The sequence below is a fragment of the Meriones unguiculatus genome, chromosome 3 (assembly GCF_030254825.1).
Source record: "Meriones unguiculatus strain TT.TT164.6M chromosome 3, Bangor_MerUng_6.1, whole genome shotgun sequence".
Taxonomy (NCBI): domain Eukaryota; kingdom Metazoa; phylum Chordata; class Mammalia; order Rodentia; family Muridae; genus Meriones; species Meriones unguiculatus.
The window spans coordinates 102,001,064-102,019,938 of record NC_083351.1 but is presented as its reverse complement, the minus strand read 5'-3'; positions in this window follow the sequence as shown (position 1 = coordinate 102,019,938).

Sequence of the window (18,875 nt, the reverse complement as noted above, 5' to 3'; positions counted from 1 at the left end):
TGCTTGGGTCATTCATTCAAACACTAGTTTTCAGAAGCCCTTTCTATTGACTCTCAGATTCTTTTGATATTGTCCAGTAATATGTCTCTCTCTCTCTCTCTCTCTCTCTCTCTCTCTCTCTCTCTCTCTCTCTCTCTGTGTGTGTGTGTGTGTGTGTGTGTGTGTGTGTGTGCGTGCAGGCACATATTTGATTCTTTAGGTATGGCATAGGGTTCTCCTTATCTTGTATCCTAATATTCTCCCTTTGATTTGGAGAATGATTTGAGAAAAAATACTGGTGACCACTGTTGCTAGGTTGTCATTCATTCAAATCCTTTCAGTTGGAACAGAAGGAAATACATGCTTGGGGAAAGCCTATTCATTATCTGTATTTGTCTAGATAATTATGTCTATTACATTAAATGTAACCCAAGACTGGTGAGATAGATCCATTAGTAAAAGTTCCAGCCTCCAAGTCTGGTGACCTGTATTCTATTTCCAGAAAGTTCATGTTGGAAGAAGGGAACCAACTCTATTAATTTGTATTATGAGTTCAAATCAAGAATCTTGACATGGGAACACACACAACACCCCCCATACACACACACTCACACACACACACACACACACACACACACACACACACACACACACAAACATGAAGATAAATATAACAAAATAAAAATTCCAAACAAGTTGTAGCTAACTCTGATTCCATTCTATCACCTTAGAGTATCACTTTGCTATCCTTCCCTTGCTTATGACTGCTTTTTTTTGCTTCTCTATTCTTCATTTTTAATATCAATAAATTCAGCTTTTATCTTCTAAAATATTTTAATCAATTGATTATAAATATTGGTGCCAGAATTGCCAGCCACTCATGTATATTGGTGTCAGTTTTGTCAAATCAAAGTTCCACAAAAGTTATCAACTAGATAAGTAACAGTTTCTCTTTTTTAATCCCAAGGCTATGTTCATTTCCAAATTTATTTAATATAAGTACATCTTCTCCAAGATCATACCACTCATTGTTACCAAAACTGATTAAATTTCACATTGTATAGGCTGTCAATATCCTATATAGTGTATACATTTTTTGATTTGCACACCTGAATTTGTGTATCAAAAATACTATATTGTGCAGAGTGGTTTCTGCGCTGAAAATTTTTCCATGTTGTACGTGTTTAATCCGCCAGCCTCGACAGTGCTTCCAGTGATTTTCTGTTGCTTCTGTGACTTGTTTGCTCAAGTAGCATAGATAATTATCATTATCTACACATAGAATAACTCAGGCTTTTTCACTTACAAATGAGATTTTGAGCTTTTCTCATGTGTTTTTATTTTTTACCCTCCTGTGGTTTAGCAAGTGGCCACTGTGACTTTTCATTTATTCTCAGCCTTTACGTAGAAAATAAGTTTTTAAATATTAATTTGTCTCAATATCAATTTTCAGAACATTTAATTGATACTTCCACATTACAGGTCAACAGTCACCAAGCTAAAACTGGCTCTTGGAAAGAATATACTTTCATTTTTGGCAATTATTTCTACAGTTTATTTTTTTATTTTATATTAGTTTATTTATTTTTCATCCTGAGAGTGCCCCGTCCCTCCCTCTCAGTCTCCCCCCGCCACATTTCCTCCTCTCCTTCCTCCTTCTCTCCTTTTTCTCCTATAAAAGGGGGACTCCTCCCCTGTATTGACCATCCCCAAGACATCAAGTCACATCAGGACTGAGCTTATCGTCATCCCCTGAGGCCAGGCAACACAGCCCAAGTAGGGGAAAATTATCCAAAAGCAGGCAATAAAGTCCATGTTAGTAACAGCCAGGCATCCCATATGAAGACCAAGTTGCGAGTCAGCTACATGCGTGCGAGGGTACTAAGTCCAGATCATCCATGCTCATTGGCTGATGTCTCAGTCTCTGAAAGCCCCCATGTGACTGGGTTAGTTGTCTCTGTTGGTCTTATGAGGTTCCTGTCCCCTCCATAGTCTTCCATCCTTCTCTCTACAATTCTTCAGAACTCCCAGTGTTCCACCCCATGCTTGCTTACAAGTCGCAGCATCTGTCTCAATATGTTGTTGGCTGGAGCCTCCCAGAGGACAGTCAAGTTAGGCTCCTGTCTGAAAGCATAGCAGAGTATCATTATTAGTGCCAGGGGTTAGTGGAAGGAGGAGTCAACAACCTCCCAACAAAACCTGTGAACCAAAATTTAACCTGCCTATGCCCCTCCCCTACAACTGAATAAATTATATTAAATGATAATAATAATAACAATAACAATAATAATAAATTTCATCCATACCTTCAAAAAATTTACCCTGCCTACAAGAAGTGTAGAGATAATAAAGGAACAAAGATACAGGGAAATTCCACACAATAATTGGCCAAACCTGAGACCCACCCCACAGTAGAGAGCCAGCCCTTGGTATTTCTACAATTTAATTAAAATATTTCTTTGTGTTTTTTTCCTCAGTGAGAGAAATACAGTGAGTAAACAAGTTCATTTTCTGAATAAGAAAATAAAAACAACATTTCTTTTCAGAACAAATCTAAAACTATTCTTTATTTTAATTAGCTTTTGTGTTTCTGGCAAAGATCAATTGACTCTGTGAGTCAGTTCTGGGACTCTATTCTGTTCCACTGATTTATAGTCCTCTTCTTTTCTCAGTATTGCACTACTGTTGCCCCCATTTCCTTTAGTGCCATGGTATTTTATTGTTCCAGTTTCCCTCCAGGAAAATCACCACTGCCCTGCACACATACCCCTGTGACACTCACGTGGTTTCATGCTCCCTAGTCCTTCAGATCCCATCTACAGTCTAGAGAGTAAGAAACCACTGCTTGGTAGAGTCTTTCAAAGGCCCTCTGTGGTAGGCTCAGAATCTGGACCAACTCCAAAGCTGGAAACTTCTGAATAAGAATGAACAATGAGTCAGCTCCAGTCTGTGGCTCACCACATGGGCGTTCCTTGCAGAGGTACTCTTGGGAGTTCTCACATTCAAAGGATGAAGAATCTGGAGGCTCATGTCCATGCTGCACACTGTCAGCAGTCCAAATCACAGCTACCAAGAGGAGTAAATGTTGTTCTCTCCTACCTCACTCAGCCTGTTGGAAAGGGTCTCCCACATTCGGGGTCTGTCTTCCATCTTTGTATCTCTGGCTCTCCAGTCTCTTTAAAAGAGCCTTTCAGAGGCCCTCTGTGATAGGTTCCTGTCCTGTTCCTTGTTTTCTCCCTCTTCTGATATCCATCCTCTTTGCCTTTCTGAATAGGGATTGAGCATCTTAGCCAGAGTCCTCTTTCCTGATTAGCTTCCTTAGGTGTAAAGATTTTAGTAGGTTTATCCTATATTATATGTCTAGTATCCACTTACGAGTGAGTATATACCCTGTGTAATAGGGACAGAGACTGTCTCTGACAGGAACTGATTGGTCTCCTCTTTGATCACCTCCCCCTGAGGGAGGAGCAGCCTCACCAGGCTACAAAAGAAGACAATACAGCCATTCCTAATGAGACCTGATAGACTAGGATCAGAAGGAAGGGGTGGAGGACCTCCCTTGTGGGAGAACTGGGAGAGGGACACGGATGGGGAAGAGGAAGGATGGGATTGGGAGGTGAGGCGGGAAGGAAGTGCAGAGGGGATACAAAGTGAATAAACTATAATTAATAAAATAAAAATAATTAAATAAAAAAAACAAACTCACAAATTTTCTTTTTTTTATTTTTTATTTTTTTTTATCAGTTACATTTTATTAACTCTGTATCCCAGCCGTGTCCCGATCCCTCATTCCCTCCCAGTCCCTCCCTCCCTCCCTCATCTCCACCGTGCCCCTTTCCAAGTCCACTGATAGGGGGGACCTCCTCCCCATTCATCTGATCCTGTTTTATTAGGTATCTTCAGGACTGGCTGCAAAGCCCTCCTCTGTGGCCTAACAGGACTGCTCCTCCCTTCGGGGGTGGGGAGACCAAAGAGCCAGTCATCGAGTTCCTGTTAGAAATAGTCCCTGTTCCCCTCACTTTGGGAAACCAATTGGTTACTGAGCTACCACAGGCTACATCTGAGTGGAGGTTCTAGGTTATATCCATACATGGTCCTTGGTTGAATGTCAGTCTCAGAAAAGACCCTGTGCCCAGATATATTTGGTCCTTGTGGAGCTCCTATCCTTTCCCCATCAGACTAACTCCCCTTCTTTCTTATGATTCCCTGTACTCTGCCAAAGGTTTGGTCATGGGTCTTTGCTTTGAAAACACTGCTAGTTAGAGTCTTTCAGATGCGCTCAGTAGATTCCTGTCATACGTTCAATGCACATCCCATCTGTCTTTCTAAACGAGGATTGATCATCTTACCCCATGTCTGCTCAATTGATTATCTTTTTTAGGTGTATAGATTTCATTATGTTTATCATATCATATAGGTCTATATAAGTGAGTATATCCCATGTTTGTCTTTCTCCTTCTGGGATATTTCACTCAGAATGATTTTTTCTAGATCCCACCATTTGCCTGCAAATTTCATGATTTCCTCCTTTTTGATTGCTGAGTAGTATTCCATTGTATAAAAATACCACAATTTCTGTACCCATTCCACCGTTGATGGACATCTGGGTTGTTTCCAGGTTCTGGCTATTACAAATAGAGCTGCTATAAACATGGTTGAGCAAGTGTCCCTTTTGTGTACTTGAACAAACTTTGGGTATATACCTAGCAGTGGTATAGCTGGGTCTGGAGGAAGCACTATTCCTATTTGTCTTAGAAAGCGCCAGATAGCTTTCCAGAGTGGTTGTACCAGTTTACATTCCCACCAGCAGTGGAGGAGGGTTTCCCTTTCTCCACAACCTCTCCAGCATGTGTTATCACTTGAGTTTATCATCTTGGCCATTCTGATGGGTGTAAGGTGATATCTCAGGGTCGTTTTGATTTGCATTTCCCTGATGGCTAATGAGGATGAGCATTTCTTTAAGTGTTTTTCTGCCATTCGATATTCCTCTGTCGGGAATTCTCTGTTTAGCTCTGTTCCCCATTTTTTAATTGGATTACTTAGATTGCTGCTTTTCAGCTTCTTTAGTTCTTTGTATATACTGGATATTAGTCCTCTGTCAGATAAAGGGTTAGTGAAGATTCTTTCCCAATCTGTAGGCAGTCGTTTTGTTTTGATGACGATATCCTTTGCTTTACAGAAACTTTTCAGTTTCATGAGGTCCCATTTATTGATTGTTGCTCTTAGAGCCTGTGCTGTTGGTGTTCTGTTCAGGAAGTTGTCTCCTGTGTCAATGAGTTCTAGGCTGTTCCCCACTTTTTTTTCCAATTGATTTAGCATATCTGGTTTTATGTTGAGGTCCTTGATCCACTTTGACTTTAGTTTTGTGCAGGGTGATATATATGGATCTATTTTCATTTTTCTGCATGTAGACATCCAGTTGGTCCAGCACCATTTGTTGAAGATGCTGTCTTTTTTCCATTGAATGGAATTGGCTTCTTTGTCGAATATCGAGTATTCATAGGTGTGTGGATTTATTTCTGGGTCTTCTATGCGGTTCCATTGATCCTCCTTTCTGTTTCTATGCTAATACCATGCAGTTTTTATTACTGTTGCCCTGTAGTACAGCTTGAGATCAGGAATGGAGATACCTCCAGATGATCTGTTGTAGTACAGGATCGTTTTGGAGATTCTGAGTTTTTTGTTTCTCCATATGAAGCTGAGAATCTTTTTTTCAAGGTCGGTAAAGAATTGAGTTGGTATTTTGATGGGAATTGCATTGAATCTGTAGATTGCTTTTGGCAGTATGGCCATTTTCACAATGTTAATCCTACCAATCCATGAGCACGGGAGATCTTTCCATCTTCTGATATCTTCTTCGATTTCTTTCTTCAGAGACTTGAAGTTTTTCTCAAACAGGTCTTTCACTTGCTTGGTTAGAGTCACACCAAGGTACTTTATGTGATTAGTGGCTATTGTGAAGGGTGTTGTTTCCCTAATTTCTTTCTCAGCCTTTTTGTCTTTGGTATACAGGAGGGCTTCTGATTTTTTTGAGTTGATTTTGTATCCTGCCACTTTCCTGAAGGTGTTTATCAGCTGAAGGAGTTCTCTGGTTGAATTTTTGGGGTCGCTCATGTATACTATCAGATCATCTGCACATAGTGACACTTTGACCTCTTCCTTTCTGATTTGTATCCCCTTGATCTCCTTTAGTTGTCTTATTGCTCTGGCTAGGACTTCAAGTACTATGTTGAAGAGATATGGGGACAATGGGCAGCCTTGTCTTGTCCCTGATTTCAGTGGGATTGATTTAAGTTTCTCTCCATTGAGTTTGATGTTAGCTATAGGCTTGCTATATATCGCCTTTACTATGTTTAGGTATGTGCCTTGTATCCCTGATCTCTCCAAGACTTTAAACATGAATGGGTGTTGGACTTTGTCAAATGCTTTTTCGGCATCTAAGGAGATGATCATGTGGTTTTTCTCCTTCAGTTTGTTTATGTAGTGGATTACATTGATGGATTTCCGTATGTTGAACCACCCTTGCATGCCTGGGATGAAGCCTACTTGGTCATGGTGGATGATATCTTTGATGTGTTCTTGGATTCGGTTTGCAAGTATTTTATTGAGTATTTTTGCGTCAATGTTCATAAGAGAGATAGGCCTGAAGTTCTCTTTTTTTTGGGTCTTTGTGTGGTTTAGGTATTAAGGTGACTGTGGCTTCATAGAATGAGTTTGGTAGTGTTCCTTCTGTTTCTATTTTGTGGAATAGCTTGAGGAGAATTGGAGTTAGCACTTCTTTGAAGGTCTTGTAGAATTCTGCGCTGAAGCCATCTGGTCCAGGGCTTTTTTTGGAGGGGAGACTCTTAATGACTGCTTCGATTTCCTTGGGAGATATAGGGCTATTCAGTCTTTCTACCTGATCTTGACTTAGTTTTGGTAGATGGAATCTTTCAAGAAAATTATCCATTTCATTTAGATTATTTTGTGGCATATAGGCTTTTGTAGTATGACCTAATAATTCTTTGGATTTCCTCAATCTCTGTGGTTATGTCCCCATTTTCATTTCTGATTTTGCTGATCTGGATAGTTTCTCTCTGCTTTTTCGTTAGTTTGGCTAAGGGTTTGTCTATCTTGTTGATTTTCTCAAAGAACCAGCTTTTTGTTTCATTGATTCTTTGGATAATTTTATTTGTTTCTAGTTGATTGATTTCAGCCCTTAGTTTGATTATTTCCAGCTGTCTGCTCCTCTTGGGTGTATCTGCTTCTTTTTTTTCTAGGGTTTTCAGTTGGGCCATTAAGTTGTTTGTATGTGATGTTACGAATTTCTTCTTGCAGGCACTTAGTGCTATAAATTTTCCTCTGAGCACTGCTTTCAATGTGTCCTATAAATTTGGGTATGTTGTGCCTTCCTTTTCATTGAATTCTAGGAAGTCTTTAATTTCTTTCTTTATTTCTTCCTTAACCCAGCTGTCATTGAGTAGTAAGTTGTTCAGTTTCCATGTGCCTGTCGGCTTTTTGTTGTTTCTGTTGTTGTTGAGGTCGAGCTTTAGTCCATGGTGGTCAGATAGTATACAAGGGATTATTTCAATCCTTTTGTATCTGTTGAGGCTTGCTTTGTGGCCCACTATATGGTCTATTTTGGAAAAGGTTCCATGCGGTGCTGAAAAGAAGGTGTACTCTTTTGAGTTTGGGTGAAATGATCTGTAGACGTCTATTAGGTCCATTTGATTTAGGGATTCTGTGAGTGCTTTTATTTCCCTATTTGGTGTCTGTCTAGTTGATCTGTCCCTTGGTGAGAGTGGAGTGTTGAAGTCTCCCACTATTAAGGTATTAGGATCAATGTATGATTTAAGCTTTAATAATGTTTCATTTACGAATGTCGGTGCACTTGTATTTGGGGCATAGATATTCAAGATTGTGATGTCCTCTTGGTGGATTTTTCCTTTGATGAGAATATAGTGGCCCTCCTTATCTTTTTTGATTAACTTGGGTTGAAAGTCTATTTTATTAGATATTAGGATGGCAACTCCAGCTTGTTTTCTGGAACCATTTGCTTGAAAAACATTTTTCCAGCCCTTTACTCTGAGGTAGTGTTTGTCTTTGTTGCATAGGTGTGTTTCTTGGATGCAACAGAATGTTGGATCCTGTTTCCTTAACCATTCTGTTAGCCTGTGTCTTTTTATTGGTGAGTTGAGTCCATTGATATTGATAGATAATAGTGACCAATGCATGTTAGTTCCTTTTGTAATGGAGTCAATGATCTAACCCTGTTTCATTGCTTGTTTTCTTTTCATTTTTGTTGGGACATTATCTGTATGCCCTGTTTTCTTGGGTGAATTTGTTTTCATTGGATTGGAGTTTTCCTTCTAGTATCTTCTGTAGCGATGGTTTGCTGTGTAGATATTGTGTAAATTTAGTTTTGTCATGGAATATTTTGTTTTCTCCATCTATGTTGATTGAAAGCTTTGCAGGGTATAGTAGTCTGGGTTGACATTTGTGATCTCTTAGAGTCTCCATGATACTTGCCCAGGCCCTTCTGGCTTTCATAGTTTCTGATGAGAAGTCCGGTGTGATTCTGATAGGTCTACCTTCATATGTTACTTGGCCTTTTTCCCTTGCTGCTTTTAATATCTTTTCTTTGTTCTGTAGATTTAGTGTTTTGACTATGATGTGACATGATGTGTTTCTTTTCTGGTCTAGTCTATTTGGAGTTCTGTAGGCCTCTTGTATATTTATGGACATCTCTTTCTTTAAGTTGGGAAAATTTTCTTCTATGATTTTCTTGAAAATATTTTCTGGACCTTGGAGTCTGAAGTCTTCTTTTTCGTGAATTCCTATTATTCTTAGATTTTGTCTTTTCATAGCATCCTTGATTTCTTGGATATTTTGTGATTGGAACTTTTCTGATTTTACTTTTTCTTTGAGAGAACTATCCATTTCTGCAAGTGTGTCTTCAGCTCCAGAGATTCTCTCTTCCATCTCTTGTATTCTGTTGGTGATGCTTACTTTTGTGGTTCCTGATCTTTTCTCCAAGTTCTCCAGCTCAAGGGTTTTCTCATTTTGTGTTTTCTTTATTGATTCTAATTCTGTTTTCATGCCTTGCACCATTTCTTTCATGTGTTTGAATTTGGATTCCTGTCTCTCTACGATGGCCTCTATTTCTTTTTTCTTTTTCATTTCCTTCTTATATGCCGCTAATTTTTCCTCTACTTGTGTATCTATTTGTTTGGCTATGTTTGCCTGTGTTTCTTTAAGGATATTGTCTATTTCTTCTTTCTTTGCCTCCAATTGACTGGCCATCTCTTTGAAAGACTTGTTCATTTCCTCCTTATGAGCCTCAAATAATTGGGCAAGCATGGCTTTAAAATCATTTTCCTTTGCTTCTGCTGAATTGGTGTATCCATCGATTTTGGGGTTGCTGGTGAAGTCATGATGTCCTGATTTATGTTGGAAGTGTTATTTCGCCTACCTCTGGCCTTTGGCTTATCTGAAACCTTCCCTGTTTGTTTTTGGATTCTGCAGATCAGACTGGTGCTGTCTCTCTCTGGTGTCTGGAGAGTTATTCAGGATGCTGAGCACTCTCAGCGTGTGCTGAGGACTAGCTGTACCTGTGGGAGGAAAGTACGCAGGTGCAAACGGGGCAAATGCAAGCGTGTGTTTGTGCGCGCGCGTGTGTGTGTCTGTGTAAGTGTGCGTGGATGAGTTTCTCGAGGGACAGAGTGATGGCTAATGTTGAACCCTTGAGTGTGTGGGAGGGGCTCTGCACTGTATATGTCGCAGGCGCTAATGATGATTGCAGTGCAATTTCTGACATTAACTGTCTTAACTCCTCAATCAGGCCCACAGGGCAGGAACTTCAATGTCCCTAGTGCCCCTCTGTTTCCCAAAGTGGGTATGTGGGTGGGAGGGGGGTTCGATGCCTGGCTTCTGATTTAGAAGGACCCAGGATCTGGGGAACTGCAGATTCTCAAGGGTGCACTCACTTACAGGCAGGTCTCTTGGCAGAGATCTTGGTATCCGGGGCTCTCTGCTCTCTGGTTTGGCCCTGCTTCTTTGATGTGTTCCGCCAGTTCTGTGCTGCTGTCACTGCCAGGTTCTGAGGTCTTGCTGGAGCTGGAGATTCCAGGGTGGTCACTTCAGCAGGGATGGGGTAACCAGGCTCTCTGTTCTCTGGTTTGGCCCTGGTTAGTCTTAAACTGGAGGGCTGTGGTGCCCTGCCAGTTCAGTGCTGCTCTGCTGCCAAGTCCCGCTGTAACTGGAGACTGGGTTGCTAGTCCCAATGCTTTCTGGGAAGTCCTGGGATCTCTTCGTTGTACTCTCCAAGCTTGGGAGGCCCAGTGCCTGGTGTGTCCAGGTTGTATGACGTTTCTGCCTGGTTTTGGTGAGTATATAGCGTATTCTCTGTCACTGTGGGATTGGGCGGGCAGTACCGTCAGTGATGGCGATCCTGCGGAGCTAGTATGGTGTCTAGCAGATTCTTGCCCTGGGAGGATGGTGCAGCCGCCGTGGGAATCTGGGACTCCGGGGCACGTACTGCTGGCTTTTGTCTGCCGCTAAAGTGCTTGGGGCTCCGTCTCAGCGGCTGTATACCCCAGGCAGTTAGTTCTGTGCTGAGAAAGATGAGTTGGCTGTGTCGCTGTGCCGAGGAGGAAGGAGGTCTGGGGGAAGGGAGTGCTGCAAGAACAAGAACAAAGGATAGTTTCTCTCCTTCCCCAAGCAAGTCTCCGTGTGACTGGAGGCCAAAGTTTTCACCTCCTGCGATGTTCCCTGGTGTTCAGAAAGCCTCGCTGTGGTTTTCCTGGGTTGGGGGTCCTTCCATTCTCCAACTCAGAAGATCAGGTATCCCACTGCTCAGAAACTGTGTGTGCTAGTCGCCATCTTGGCTCCCTCACTTTGACAAATTTTCTTTTCTAATATTTTAGACATGCTTAATTCCATGAGATTGACAACAAAACAATCCATTATATATTCATATTAGAATGATTTCCCAATATGCACAAATCTGCTTACCAAGATTTTGAGTGGCAGTCTGTGGAATCTATAGCTTGTTGCAAGGAATTACATCCTAAGGATATTAACTCTTGTAATCCATGAAAACCAAATATGTGTATGTGTCCATGTCTCTGAATTCTGTTTCACTCAATATATTTGGTAGTTTTCCTACGTATAAACACTTTATATATCTGATAGATTTTTACCTAATTCTCACTTTCTTGGGTATTAGTGTGCACTTTTATAAGAACAAATTCAAATTCTTCATTTCAGGGTGTATGAAAGTAATTATCCAGTGCACACTACTCAGGAAGTTTGCTGCATTTGCTTTCCACTTTCACTATTTATAAATATGCAAAGATTTTAAATGGCAATTTTGCTATGTTTACAATGATAGAAAAATCTATTAGTGTATTGATTAGATATTCAATCATATTTTCAATTCATACTATTTATTTCTAAATATATTTTTATCTATAATTTTAAGATATTTATAGAACTGCAAAATATGTATATAATATTCACAATTAAATCTAATAATGGGATAATGTTTATAAATAATGTTTACAAATATACAAATTTCAATATGATTAGCTGTTTTGTTTATTTTTCAACTGTAATGAAAACATAATCTTTTTTCTTTCCTTTTCAACCCTCCAAAGCACCACATACCTGCTATTTTTCCATAGCAGCCCATTCCTGCTAGTCTGAAAACTCAAAACTTTTGTATCAACTGTTTTGCATGCATATCTGTTTTTGTATTCACATGCATGTTCCTAAATAAACCCAGCTGATTTTCCATTTAGCACTGGACCACCAATTGGTGTGTTCTTCCCTGAGGTGGACCCTCTCTGCAGTTCCCAGCTTCACTCAATTGCATATAGTTCTGTGTAGAGTTCATGTGTCATGGGCTTTTCCTTATACAGTATTGCATGTTCATTGCTGTCATCTTTGTTCAGCTCACATTTGGTTAGTCATGTTGTTGAGACCTTATGAGTATAGCTTGTGCTGATACTAGGAGATCCAATCTCACTGTAAACTCCCTGATCCTCTGGCTCTTACAATCTGACTAAACACTCTTCAATGTTCCCTGGTTCATCTTCCTTCCAATTCTCTCCAGGTAATTATTTTATTGGGATATCTTTTTGCAATAATTTACAGTGAAGAAAAAAAGAAAAATAGTCCATAGTTTCAATAATTCTGAATGTTTGTGTAGGAAGAAAAGAAAAATATATTGTGTATGAAATGATAATTAGATAAAACATTTTTAAGTTTTTTTTATATTTTTAAATATTTTTTTTTCATACCATCCTACAAGGGCACTGAAATCATATCACCCTTAATTTCTCGGACTCTTCCTACATTTCTTCTTTTTTTTCAAACTCATGAAGTATTATTCTTTATTCATTATTGTTTTACAAAACACACACACTATTATTGAGCTCTTTTAGCTTTGCTTATATGTATTGTATTCATGGCTGATGTCTTGGGAATGCAAAAACTATGTGGAAGCACATTTCTGGAAAAACTGATTCCCTGTTCCTCGGCAGCCATTATTCATCAGGTCTTCATATAAGGAAGAGACCTTGTGAAATTTCTCTAAGTTGGCATGTCAAATGCTGTTATTATATTAGTCCTATTCAGGCAACCATATTGTTGAGAAGTCATGGTTGTGTTTTTCTCTATTATGTTTAGGGGATAATGCAGATTAGATAGATAGATAAATAGATAGATAGACAGACAGACAGATTTGGGTGCAGAGAGTTTCAAGGCAGGAAATGAAGCAGGTAGTCACATCACTTCTTCAATCAAGGACAGAGAGAAATGTGTGCACCCATAATGCCTGCTTGCTTAACTGCAGATCGTCCCTCTAACTTTTAAAACTTATTTCCATACGTGTTCCTTGTTCTACTGAATATAACAACTTATAAAAGCATGTTATTTGATTCACATTCCCAATATTATCATTTTCTTCTTACCTATTTTTAAAAATAATCTGCTTCATTATTCAGACAATACACACTATAGCAAAACCCCCAATGGAAACAATTAGAAAGACAAATTATCAATTTATCAGTCTATTCTGATGGGGAAGGCAAGGTGGAACTTAACAAAATATATCCTGGCAAACAAAAAAATAGAAAGAAGCCCTCAGAGCTGGCTTTCTTCTCTTCCCAAAAGTGTTTATCAGAGCCCAGGTCACACACAGTGCGACCTACAGTCAGATCAGTTCTTCACTAAGCTAATCCTCTCTGGTGACATGTTCTGAAATGTACTTCAGGAACTTCTGGTATCTGTAAACCCAATCAAGTATTCAATTAATATTAATCATCACATTTGCTAAACCTCAATGGTCTGCAGTTATAAAATAAGCTTTTTGTCTATTTTTACAATGAAAAACTAAAAGATTTATCACTGACATTCTATCCTCAAACACTAACATGAGATATCACTTGTCACCATTTGAAGAGATAAAATGTAAAAGGATATTGATAAGATCATACAAGTCATTCCATAAGAGAAAACTTCTTAACATCACTTGTGCTTGATCCTATCTTCATTCTTATAACTTATGAAGATGAAAGTTCCGAACCTTTTTTGAATTCATGTGAACAATTAATTGTATGAAGTGTTCCTAGATATTTTGACACATCAGTTACAAATGTAAGGATAAAGATAGAGAAATAAGAAGACATGTACTACATAGTTTTACTTAATTCTAGTGTCACCCTTTCAAGATGAGGCATTGTATTTTTACTCAGATGAAAAATTGATGTCTAAGAAAAGTGAACATAATTTTTTTGATATTTTTCTATTGTTTTTAGTCTTAATAATAAAATATAAAATTGCTAAGATAAAATAGAGTAACACTGATGATTAAATAATTATGCAATGCTAATGTATAGCCAAAATCTTCCTGTACCCTTAATATTGTTACAATTAACTAATTAACAATAATATTAGCTATAGTGATTTTTATGGACAGTGCTGATAGAAATACTTTATGAACAATTCTGTTGAGGCTTTGTCTCATCATTCACTTTTTTAAAAATTTTATTACTGGTTTTTAACTCAAGCCATGTGTTCTCTAGGCAACTGCTCTACCATAAAGATGTTCCCCATATTAGTGCTGTTGTTCTTGTAAGAGAGATTTGGCACAAGGTGAGCAGCATCCTTCAGTTTTTAATGTACTCCAGAGCTGAGACACAACAGAGGCTCCACCTTCTCTCCCTATTACCGTTATGGAGAACATGAAGATGATGAGCTTTGCATGGTGTGCTCTGCTTTTTTGTACCCCGAGATCTTTGAAGCTTCTCCTATTAGACATGGCATCATCATTGTTCTTAATTCTTTATTATCAATGATTTAGCATATTTTATGACTCCTGAGGCTTTGGGACATTAGATTCCTCTAAAAGCCATTAGGTTTTTACATTCTGTCTAACATTGGAGAAGAGGGAAGCAAGAAGACTATTAGTACAGTGTGGTGTGTGTGTGTGTGTGTGTGTGTGTGTGTGTGTGTGTGTACCAGAGGGAGGAAGAAGGCTGTGTGTCTCAAGAGGAGAATGAAATTTACATGGGTAAGAAAACTTCTGATACTTAGAAGTTTTATGGTCTCCTCCCCAGAGTGTATAGAAATTGCAAGGAGATGGAGACTATACAATTAGAGGACCTATTTGAAAATTGTGAAGGAATTTTTCATGATGTGGGTTTTACTAGTCAGTACCAATGCAAAGGGGGCTCTTTGATGCTGCTGCTGCCTTTAAAGCACATATACTCGTGTAAGCAGCCTCTTTTCTTTTCTCCTGTAGGTAGCTCTCATACACCCTCTGGGTAACTAAGCTTCACTTTTATGCAATTGTTCTTTTGGTTACTCATCAAGTTTTTCATCTGTGATGAAAGAACAGCGTTTTCTCACATCTCCATAGGAGAGGTAATTCAACTGTGAGCTAGACAGACTTCCATCCAAATCATAAGCAACTGAATTTCTTTTCATTAAAAATAAAATCAATCTATGGTGTGTATCCACTGTAACTAATTTGCATACTGAAAAATCAGCTCCTAATGATGCTCAACCTCATCACAAATATATTTTGAGTATGAAACTTTATGGGTTCATCTGAGATTTTTCTCAGATATTTACTTGACTGGTGTCTGTAGATTAGAGGACAAAGAATTTGAATCACGTTTGGATTTTTTTAAGTCTGGAAAGCCCTATTCCTATTAATATTTTTTTTCTAGAATCTATGTCTAGAAAATAGTCTGTATCTCTCTCTTCCTTTCGTTCTCTCTCTCTCCCTCTGTCTTCTCTGTGTGTATTTCTCAAATCTATTTCATCTTAAATTAAATATACACATTAAATATGTATAATCTATACAAATAGAATTATGGACAAAGTTTAAAGAAGCCATATGCTCTACAGAAGGATGATTATAGCTTGAGTGTTAATGAGTGTTAGCATTATCCTGTTCAAAGTGTTACTGCACTGGAGGATGATACATAAGCTGCGTTCCAAAGTCACAGACAGAGCAGATGCTTCAGCTTGAACTCTGAATATTTCATAACACAGTTAACTGTGTCATTCAAATCTACTCATGAAGTACTCTTAGAGTAACTTCATCCCTCAAATGTGCCATTATTTTTTCTGTGTCAGGTTAGAAATTTTGTCCTTTAGTACAGGATTTAATGTTTAGGAGCAGCTTTGACAAAATTCTGCCAGGAGTTGCATGGTTTTGTCTTCCTGTTCTGACCACTTAAATGTACCTCTTTTTTACCCTTATTTCTCTTCTTAAACAGTTACATATCAAGTGACTAGGAAAATTCTCCAGTGCCATATGTCTGGTTTGGGTTGGCTATGGGCACTGCAGTGCCATACTATCTCAGAGGCTTTGTCCTAGAGGACAAGAAAATTTGTTCTTTCAACACATTCTTCATTTTTATTTTCTTTTTTGAACAATATATAGTGCAGGCAAGACAATTGCTAAGGGATCATATGAATTTTGTGCTAAGCAGTTGCACTGTTTTCCATTGTAAAACTGTCATTAAATATTATGCTCATTACATGCTAAGAGACAACTGAAATATAACATTTTAAGAAAATGGCAAATATTGTACTCAGAATATTTGTACAATGTCAAAGTGGTGAAGTCTTTCTTGCATGGATGAGTTTGTGAATGGTTAATGAGAGTGATCTGACATTTTCTCAGACAGTTAGGAATACCACTTCCTCAAGATCCAGCTATACCACTCCTAGGCATATACCCACAATTTGCTCAAGTGCACAACAAGGACATTTGCTCAACCATGTTTGTAGCAGCTTTATTTGTAATAGCCAGAACCTGGAAACAACCCAGATGTCCCTCAACGGATGAATGGATACAGAAATGGTGGTATTTTTACACAATGGAATACTACTCAGCAATCAAAAACAGGGAAATCTTGAAATTTGCAGGCAAATGGTAGGGTCTAGAAATGATCATTCTGAGTGAGATCCCAGAAAGAGAAAGACACACATGGTATATACTCACTCATATAGTCCTATAAGATATGATAAACATAATGAAATCTATATACCTAAAGAAGATAAACAAGAAAGAGGACCCTGGGTAAGATGATCAATCCTCACTTAGAAAGACAAATGGGAGGTGCATTGGATGTAGGAGGAAACAAGTAACAGGACAGGAGCCTACCTAACAGTGCATCAAAGCAGTTACTAGGACTCATAACCAAACCCTCGGCAGAGTGCAGAGGATCATATGAAAGAAAGGAGAGTTTGTATGATGTGGAAAGGTGGAGTTCCACAAGGATCAAATATATCTGGGCACAGGGGTCTTTTCTGAGACTTACATACCACCAAGGACCATGTATGGATATAACCTAGAACCTCTGCTTGGATGAAGCCCGTTTAGCTCAGTTACTAATTGGTTTCCCATAGTAAGGGGAACAAGGACTATTTCTGACAGGAACTCATTGGTAGGCTCTTTGACCTCCCCATCTCCCAAGAGAGGAGCAGTCCTGCTAGACCACAGAGGAGGACTTTGCAGCCAGTCCTGAAGATACCTGATAAAACAGGGTCAGATGAAAGGGGAGGAGGTCCTCCCCAGTTAGTGGACTTGGAAAGGGGCAGGGAGGAGATGAGGGAGGGAGGGAGGGTTTGGGAGGGAATGAGGGAGTGGGATACAGCTGGGATACAGAGTTAATAAAATGTAACTAATAATGAAAAAAGAAAAAGAAAAAAAAAGAATTAATAAACATGATTTTGTGTACTTGGTGAGGTCATGGAGGCAACAATGCAGAACTTCCTAGACTCTGTTTAAGATACAATCTTGTAGCAGGGCCCAATCTCACACAGGAGTGTGGGCAGCCATTTCTGCATGTGGGCAGCAGGGATGATAAAGAGAGCTCCAAAAGTATCTAATTAAGGTTCTTCGAATACACTCACAGCGCACGTTATTTTAGTGGTGCCAAACACAGAAACATTAAGCAGAACAGCAGAAGCATCCTTTTGTCTCACATTCAAGAATTGTACAGAAAAATCACAAGTCGCTATATATTACATTAACGTAATCTATCTATTTACACTTACTTCCAAATCACTCATCTATCTATCTATCTATCTATCTATCTATCTATCTATCTATCTATCTATCTATCTATCTATCTATCTATCGATCGATCTATTTATCTATCTATCTATCCATCTATTCATTTAATTATTACAGTTTATTCATTTTGTATCCCAGCTGTGTCCCCATCCCTCATCTCCTCCCAATCCCTCCTTCCCTCCTTCTTCTCTCCCTATGCCCCTTTCTTAGTCCACTGATAGGGGAGGAACTCCTCCCTTTCTATCTGACTGTAGCCTATCAAGTTTCATCAAGGCTAGCTGTATCTTGTTCCTCTGTGGCCTGGCAAGGCTGTACTCCCCACAGAGGGAGGTGATCAAATAAACTGCCACTGAGTTCATGCCAGAGACAGACTCTGCTCCCCAAACTAGGAACGGACTTGGAAACTGAGCAGCCTATCGGCTTCCTCTGAATAGGGGGTCTAAGATGGTGGAGCTGACCACGCAGTTTATTTGAACAGTATCTCAGCAGCCAGAGCAGGGTGACCGGCCCACTGTACTGTGGACCCCCAAACCCTGAGGTCTGTGTTTCTCAGGTGATATGAGAAACCAAGGGGGTACTTGAATGTCTATCTTCAAGCCACTGGCTAATACAGGTCCTGCAAGTGATCCGCCCTTACTCTTCACATATACCACCAATATTGGGCTGGATTTTGGTTGGCTATATTAATGTGATCACTCTACGTTCTGTAAATTTTATACTCTGTTTTTATGAAATTGTCATTGTGTGAGTAGTCCTAAGGGCTGCAGCAGGTGTTTCTTAATTATGCTGTTCTCCTGGTGCACACACAGTGCATGCTACGCTTATGAGGAAACTCTAGGTAAGTTTAAACACACTGCTTTCTTTGCCTGGTGGTGAGAAGAGTCTGAGACAGGGCATCATAACAGTGTCTAGATATCAGGAACAAGGTTTTAATTTGATGTTTGGAAAGCTTTGTAATAAAATTTTAATTAGAAAGAAAAAGTTGAAAATAAAGAGTTTCTTTGGCAAACAAACAAACAAACAAACACACAAACAAAAAACCCTCTGTCAGTCACTACTTACAGGAGTCTCCACATTGACTTATAATACATATGGCATTTATTATCTCAATTCACTTGTGCATTTGTTGTATAAGTACAAAACTCATACATGATTATCCAAAGAATTCAACTTGAGTTGCTTCTCATGAAGACAATGAAAATTGCACAAATTTTTGAACCAAAGTTTAGGAAGCAAATTGGTGTCCCAGGATGTTATCTGAAATAAATCATATAGTTTTAGCCATGGAGTAGAATGAGATTTAACTCAATAAATATTT